The 7856-nt window shown below is 36.7% G+C and overlaps 1 protein-coding gene across 1 annotated transcript in view; it reads right to left on the bottom strand.

Moving 5' to 3' along the window:
* Positions 1 to 6435: 6435 nt before the first annotated feature.
* The window catches only part of LOC147308169 (RNA-binding Raly-like protein), a 58845-nt gene continuing 57424 nt past the window's right edge, over positions 6436 to 7856 (bottom strand). Inside the window, exon 9 of the mRNA XM_086272294.1 lies at positions 6436 to 7379. The gene's annotated coding sequence lies outside the window, so the exon portion shown is untranslated. The remainder of the gene's footprint in view (positions 7380 to 7856) is intronic.

Genomic DNA, 7856 nt, shown 5'->3' with positions numbered 1-7856 from the left:
ACACTCAGTTAAAAGTGTAAATGAATAAAATTAATACACGTGTGAGAAATTTCATACGCTTAATTATGTGAAAGTGATAAATGACAGCCAGAGTGAAATACACCAACTCTGACCATGTAAAACAAATAGAAGAACATAAAGCTGATGACAGTTGACAGTTTTTGCAGTTCTGGAATTATTCATGGAGCAATAATTTAAATACAGATTTCTCCTTTCATGCTTGCATCCCCAAAGTTATAATTAATAAAACTTCCTACATTAGCACCGTCCTTGACTTATAGCCCTGTGAAACAATGCTTTCTCTAAGTTGAGTATCTTCGCTCAACTATGGCTAATCACAGATGTATTATAAAGATCCTGACCCCTATTATAGTCATAATTTATCCAGCAGCTCTGCAGGCCGGTGATTGATTTAGTTCATCTCACAGTGAGCATTGTCCATATTAGAGACGCTGCATGACTGATCACTGTACTCACTGGCTGCTCGCCAGCAACGATAGAACCAATTATACCTGCAACCCAGCCAATGGCCCTCCTTAACCTGTGAAAATGATGATCTGGTGCAAATGAAGTGAGTGAATTAGAAATCCCATCTGTTGATGCTTCGGCACCTTATCTCTCATTGGCTGCAGTTTTCAAGGTCACTGTAATAAAAAATTTCAAAAGACAGAGGGGAGGAATAATCTCAAAGCCAATTAGGAATCAGTACTAATGCACAAGGGTGCTGTAATTAAAGCCAACTGGAGAATTTTAGCATCATTCTGCACCTTTGTTTTCATCTTATTACTCCCATTTGTTTTGAAAATTGTTTGAGGCTGGCGTGAAAGGTTACAGAGAAGTAAAGCTTCAGGCTTTGGTACAAGCTTGGAAAAGGTTAATAAGAGTGCCTCCCTGATGCTTTGAGCTGAACACTGTCATTTTATTTCCATGCACAAAGTGAGTTTAGCAGGACATTAGGATATATTTTTAATCACATGGCTAGAGCTAAATATTGTTCTCACAACAGATGCTGGTTTTTTTTGTTTTGCTTCAATCTTCAGAAATTATTGGAAAATATCCTTCTCAGTTAACAAAATCCTGACTACACATTGATAATTGAAGCAATTAAATAATTATATGGAAAGACCTCTCAATTCTCATGTTTAAGAAACTGGAAGAATGAAAAGATTATACCAGTTATACAATGTTAATTACTGGAAAAATCTTTTCAGTTGTAAATACACTAATTAGCCACATAACTAAAACCACTGACAGGTGAAGGGATTCATAAACTCGTATAGCACAATGACACCTTCTTTAGGGAAACCTTGAGTCATGGCATCATATGGTTGTTACTTGGACATGCACCACTCAGCTAAACATTGGAATAAGAGTGCACAAGGTCTTGAGACTGATCAATCTGTCCATGAGCGATTCCTGAAATGTACTGAGATAAGTGTGTAATAAATTCATGAAGCATATAGATACAAAAATATGTGCTTTAAAGTTCTCTAATTCGGTGACTGTCTCTACCAAAGGTAAAACTACAGAATATCAACCTCATGGGGATCCTAGATTAAAAGTCAGCAGGCTTACCAACGTTATTAGGATTGGACCATACATATCTGTCGAGGTATTAAATCTGGACCGACAGATTTGAAAATGGCTTGAGAGTGGAGGACGAAGTTTTAGATGAGTCTCATAGAAACTTTCTAAATCCGCTACTGGTGTCATAAGAAGTTAAGTGAAAGTTTCTGGATGGGAGAGTGGGGCAAGGTTAGCTGATCTAACACCTGTACCTATGCAACCCTACACACCTTTTGTTAACTGACCCTAAACTTTAATTAGCACCTTCCTTTTCATCTTTCTTTGAAAGGAAGAACCTTATGAATGAAGCATTTGTTTTTCACAGGTTATTGTGTCCAAGGTTTTTGTAGAGTTACGAGTTATATCAGGTTTGTCAAATGCTTTTTTTAAATCTCAGGTTATAAAGTTCTATATTTTCATAACATGTATCTGCATTATTAAAAAGTTTATCATTAGTTTCTAGACTAAATATTTTATTTATTTATTTAATATTGGCTGTGGGGCAAAATGAGCTCGAGGCTTAGGGGTCAGTTTAGTCAGTGGTTTATCTAACAGCAAGACAAATAAGTGGTCTTAAAATTTATGCGGCATCAAAAAAATGAATAGATCATAATAACTACATTGGATAGTTGCTTGTGCCACATAAGAAAATAAGATAGACACAATGCACCCTTTTTGTCAACACTCATCAGTTCTAGTATTTTTCTTTTTTATTCTTCATTTTGAACAACGATACCTTCAAAACATGTGACGTGCGAGTCTTTATGTCTCTGCCTCCAAAGTTTGCTATTATAAAAATATTTGCAGCATTTTATTCCATGTTGAGAAACATGCAGACAGCTGCATGTTTCTCAGCTGCAATGTTTCTCAGCTAAACATGCAGCTGTCTGTATAAACTGAAAGTAGAAAGAAAATCATCTCCATCTTCTCACGATGTTGAAAAGCATGAAAAAGGTATTCAATTTAAGACTTCAGTGTTTGTTTGTTTTTCTTAAGAGTTGGTAATGCATATTTGTTGTATGTATTACAATGAATAGGGAGGGAGAGCGAGGCTTGCGCACTCCTGGCACAGTCTCTGTGCACAGAAAATCTGCGTTGCGCACAAAAAAAAAAACATGACACATGAAAAATTAGAGGGAACATTGGATGGATGGATGGATGGATGGATGGATGGATGGTATTCCATTTTTAAAATTAGAATACAAATTTTTGGTCACAAACTTGAGTTGTCATATACATCTGTGAGTTTATGTGCACAACAGTACATGTACACACATGAAGAATTTGACCTTTGTTCCTTAAATATATGGCATTGTTTCTGACTGATATGCTGCTCAGAGTCTTTTGCTCCTTGCTTTTAAATCAAATGGCACTCTTGACATAAACACAAGCTACTGCAGCCCAGCTGTCTTAGCTGAGGAAACAAAGGTACATTTGTTCCTTTTTCGTAAAATATTGTGATGATGTTACATTATATTAGGCAGTCAGTTGCCCACATTACACTGTAACTATCACCAGTTTGGTTATCTATTTTGAACACCTCAGCTGGAAAAAATTCTAAATGGTTTGTAGAGTTGGCCACAGGTCTGCATGTCAACGGGAGGTAGAAGATTGCTTCATATTTTGCTATATATAACGTTAGTGTTTCTAAAAAAAATTTCTTTATTAACAAAGTAAACTAAAAATACACTTTATCACATTTTATAGTTTTAAAATTGGATAACAACTGACTTGAACACAATATGAAATGATGTGTTTGCACTATAGGAACTTTGATTTTTGATAGGTTTACTAATCTGAAAGCTTTCTAAATTTTATTTTTGTAGTTTTCCATTTGTAGATAGTGCGATTCTCTGATGTGTATGTGTTTCTACCTGTGCTGATGCTAGCATGACTAAAGCTAGCTAAGTACCAGTTAAGCAAGGCAGAAGCATGAACTCATAAAATGAACAGAATCATAAGAATATAACATGACGAGCACCGCAAATGTAACAAAAATATGTTGACATCAAATGGTATGTTATTTGAAATCTATATTAAAAAATGACACATTGATTTTTTCCAATTTCTTTTATTTATTTATTTATTTATTTATTTTTACCAGTTGTCCAAATTAGTCTGTGATCGGCCTTAATGTCCCTGGAATCAAATTTATATACAACTAAATATGACTTGCAAATATGTTTTAAATGGATGATTTCTCATTTAATCACGAATCATCCAGTTACATATTTGGTGAGTCCTAAATTTGATGCCGCTGAACTTTTCAGTGGTTAGTTTTTAAAAAGCCCCCAAATCCCCTATGAGTAAGCACTTGGCGACAGTGGGGAGGAAAAACTCCTTTTCAATGGGGCGAAACCTCCGACAGAACCAGGCTTAGGAAGGGGTTGCCATATGTTGTGACCAAGTGGGGATCAAATGTTCACTGACAATTGTTTTTTTTTGTTTTACACTCTCAGAATGAGAGAGGCATTGAGGCACCACCTTCTGCCCCCCGGCATCACTGCTGTGCCCCCTCCTTCTGACAGGAACTGTCTACAGAGCAGGTATGAGTGATGCCTGAGTGTACACACAAGTCATAAGTTCCTGGCTCTCACGGCTCCTCTGCAGAGGGTTTCCCTAAGAAGGGGGGCATCGCAGGGGGCGCCAGGGGACAGGGGGCTGTGCCAAGAACAGGAACTTCTGAGGTGTGTATGTCCTGGTGAGCCTCTACCTTTTACAGGTGGTTGCAGTCTGGATACAGACACTTCAAACCTCATCTGAGGACAAAAACTACAAGAACAACATAAAAATGGAGAAAACATACTTTCTAAACATGCAAGATTTCAGGAGACGGCAGCACTGCAGAGGTGAAGACAGGCAGCTGTTTTAAATACACAAACACTTACATAGACACACACACACTCACAACAACAGAAGAGAAACAAAGAGAGAGAGAGAAAGTGGTTATCAAGCACATGAGGTGAGGACATGCAGCCTGGTGAGTCTGTCTGTCTGATTGTGAATTTCTTTGCAAAATAAAAAGCTCACAAATATATTGTAAGAACAGGCTTTTATTTATTTTTTAGTATATGCTGAATTAACAGTATAAAAGCTACTCTACCTGAATTTCACAAAAACATTAAATAAAATACAAGTTTTAAAGGAAAGGTTTTAATAAATGATTGTTTAAAAAAAAATAACCAAAGTAGAAGACAACTGTTTAGTCGAAAAGTGTTAAACATTCAAGATATTCTCGCTCACAAAAACTTATTTCATAATGTAAACTAGGACATGTAGAAAACTTTCATACTTACTGAAAGATATTTATTAACACTATCTAATTACCAGCATATTTTTCTGAGTGTTACTGAATATGTGTAGGCAGTAGGACATTGGTGGTTGCCTAGGGGACAGAATGTCAGCTATAGTTTGTTTTAAATTCAGTTTCATTGCTGAAACTAAGAATCAACAGGCTGTAGAGGGAGACTTTAATTGCATTCAAATCCAAGATGGAAAAATCTGTGCAGATTTTGCATATATTAACCATTCATTGGAATAATCCAAGTATACAAACTAAATATCACAGGAGAGCTTATGAGGCCACAAACATCGACGAGGTCCAGTTCAGAGACACAGGTTTAGCAGAAGTGAAGCCTAGAGGACAGCTGGCAGCTGCACACGTCTGTCAGTACCCACCTGTCACAAACAGCAGCCTTTTCATGCCTGACTCTGCATAACTGTAAGCGCTAAAAACTGTTAAATGATGAATAAAGAAATCATCATGTGCATAGTTGTTTTAAGGGAAAAATAAACTAAACCCACAATTTCATTTCAACATTATGAGTGAACTAATGCAGGTATGAGCATCAGGCCTATGCTGTTGTTGTCTCATACTGTTATGTCCCTTGCTGTTAGCTTGTTAGCTTTCCTGTTTCTTGCTTTTTGCCTGTTGTTCCCTCTGATTTTTTTGTCTTCCAGCTGTTATTATCCAGACTTTGAATTCGTTATTTAATTTGTTTGTAAGGTGCCGATTAAAAATTTAGATTAAAAAAAAATCAGCATTTTTGAGGGTTCAATTATCAATATTTAAATCCGTCCTAAAGAAAACTTAGTAACTGTTTTATTTAACAGTATCTTGATCGTGTTAGCGCACTGGTAAAGTTTCAAATGTTTGCATTATGCTGCAGTCACACAAGGGAAAACAGTGACTGGTGACCACGGCACAACCGTGCGCAATGAACTTGCGATCTTATTGGAAATGGTTGCTGAGAAGAATGGAGTCACGTTTCTGTCTTGAAAAACGTTGGTGTATCAAGAATTTAATAATATGCCAAGAAGATGATTCCGTCTTTAAGGATGATATTGTATTTAATTGTCAGTTTGACCTCAATTTGGGATGATAAGATGATTCGCTGAGATAAACCTGTGAAAATTGCAAATCTGTTGTCTTTAAAACACACAGAAATTCAAATGAATTGCTTACATTCAGAGTCTAATCAGAACTCAGTTTTGAAACAAATAGTTGCGTAGTTGCTGCAGAACAGTAGTTTAACTTTATAATGACATAAGTGCACAGCAACCTTGTTTTAATAGGAATATAACCAGAAAAAAGACACTTGGAAACTAACTTAGATGAACCTCTTTTTGCAAAGAAACATGATACAGATGAGTTGCAATAATCGGCGTACACCGACTCAGACTGATTGCAACATGTCAACAATCTGCCTGCATTTCTACATTTAATGGGAAATATTTGTAATTCAGAAGTCTGTCTGACAGCATTTGGAAACACTTCATCTCCCACTAGGTGACCTGTGCAATCGCCTTGTCAGACACATTGAATGCTCATCCCCACCCAGAGACTGTCCATGCAACACGGTCTCTGGGTGGGGATGAGCACTACTTTTCATCAGTTAGCAAATGCGAAAAAAATTAAATGCAATCGGCAGTCAAACTAGATGCAAGAAGTATATCTCATCTTTCCTTAGCTTTAGGTCCATTTAAATAGAAAAAGAAACAATACATTTACAAAAAATGCGAGCTACACCACTCAGTTTTGGGGAGGAAGGACACAAGTTTATGTCAAAAATGTTTATTATCCATGGCTGTACAACAGAGGCAAAGAAATGATCCTTGATAGCCACATTTTTAACATGCTGACAGCAAAAATTGTTGTCTTTCATTTTTTAAAATTGTAAACAAAGTAAAGAATTTCAAATACACGTTGTCATGTAGAACAAATTAAAAACATGAAATGCATTCAATACCATGTGGCGAGATTGTGAATAAATTACATACTGTACATTTGCTCAAAATGAATGAAAACAAAATGCAGAATTAATGAGTGTCAAAGAAAATATGTTACTGTTACATTCATATTTAGCTCTCTGCCAGCAATGCAGCTTTTCACAGTTTTCAATGCACAGAAACAGAAACAAACATCTGAGGTACAACAAAAGACAAATTTTCTTCTGGTAGATCACATAACTGTATTTTTATACACAATACAGACCACAATATAATAAGCACACAATATACTGTATTGTCTGTATTTTTCAGAACAGCAATCAGTCCGAGGGGAAATGACTGACTGCTGGTTGCGAAGATCTTGCAGTCGTCTGGAGAATATTTATACCCAGGATTTTGATGACGTATGCATCAGCAGTGGCATGTTCTAATGAGGCAAACAAGCAAAATACAAGTCTGACACACTCTTCCACTGCTGTCTGTCACTTCCTTTCCTTTAATGTCAAATGCACCTCCTTGATCAAGAAGATTTTGCTGGTATCTGTCCTCCCATCTTCTGTAATGCAAGCTTCATTATTCCCCAACTTGAAAGAAAAAAGAAAGTTATTATTTTTTCATCTCTCACAGCGACCTCATGTGAAAAAAGGTAGCTGCAGGTTTAAATTTTCCTGTGAAGCTTGGAAACTCAAGCGGACCAACATTAAAATTTTCTAACGCTGCTGTTATTACCTGCAACCACTCAGATATCCACCAGAGGACAAGCAGTTCATTAAACCATCATCTTAACAATCTATCATGTTCAGACCGCCTGAGGAAGGAAAAGAAAAAAAAAAAAAGGAAAAACTTCTACTCGCAGGCACTTAAGGACAGCAGGGAGGAAATGTCAGCCAAGAGGCAAATTAAATCTCATAGCTATTTGTTCTTACAAAGAAAATCAGGGGAGATTTAAATGTCGTTTGACAGGAAATGCACATGAGAAAGAGTCTCATCTCTGCGGCTGTTCAGTCATCAGCGATCACTGCAGAGAAGCTGCTTTTCCTTTTGCCCCCAGATGCAGAGAA

The sequence above is a fragment of the Aulonocara sp. 'chitande type north' Nkhata Bay genome, linkage group LG18, assembly GCF_057382095.1.
Source record: "Aulonocara sp. 'chitande type north' Nkhata Bay isolate Kocher_YH1m ecotype deep benthic linkage group LG18, A_spYH_male_GT1.1, whole genome shotgun sequence".
In the NCBI taxonomy this organism is placed as follows: Eukaryota; Metazoa; Chordata; class Actinopteri; order Cichliformes; family Cichlidae; genus Aulonocara; species Aulonocara sp. 'chitande type north' Nkhata Bay.
Note: the sequence above shows the minus strand (reverse complement) of the source record. Positions and strands in the feature narration are given on the sequence as shown.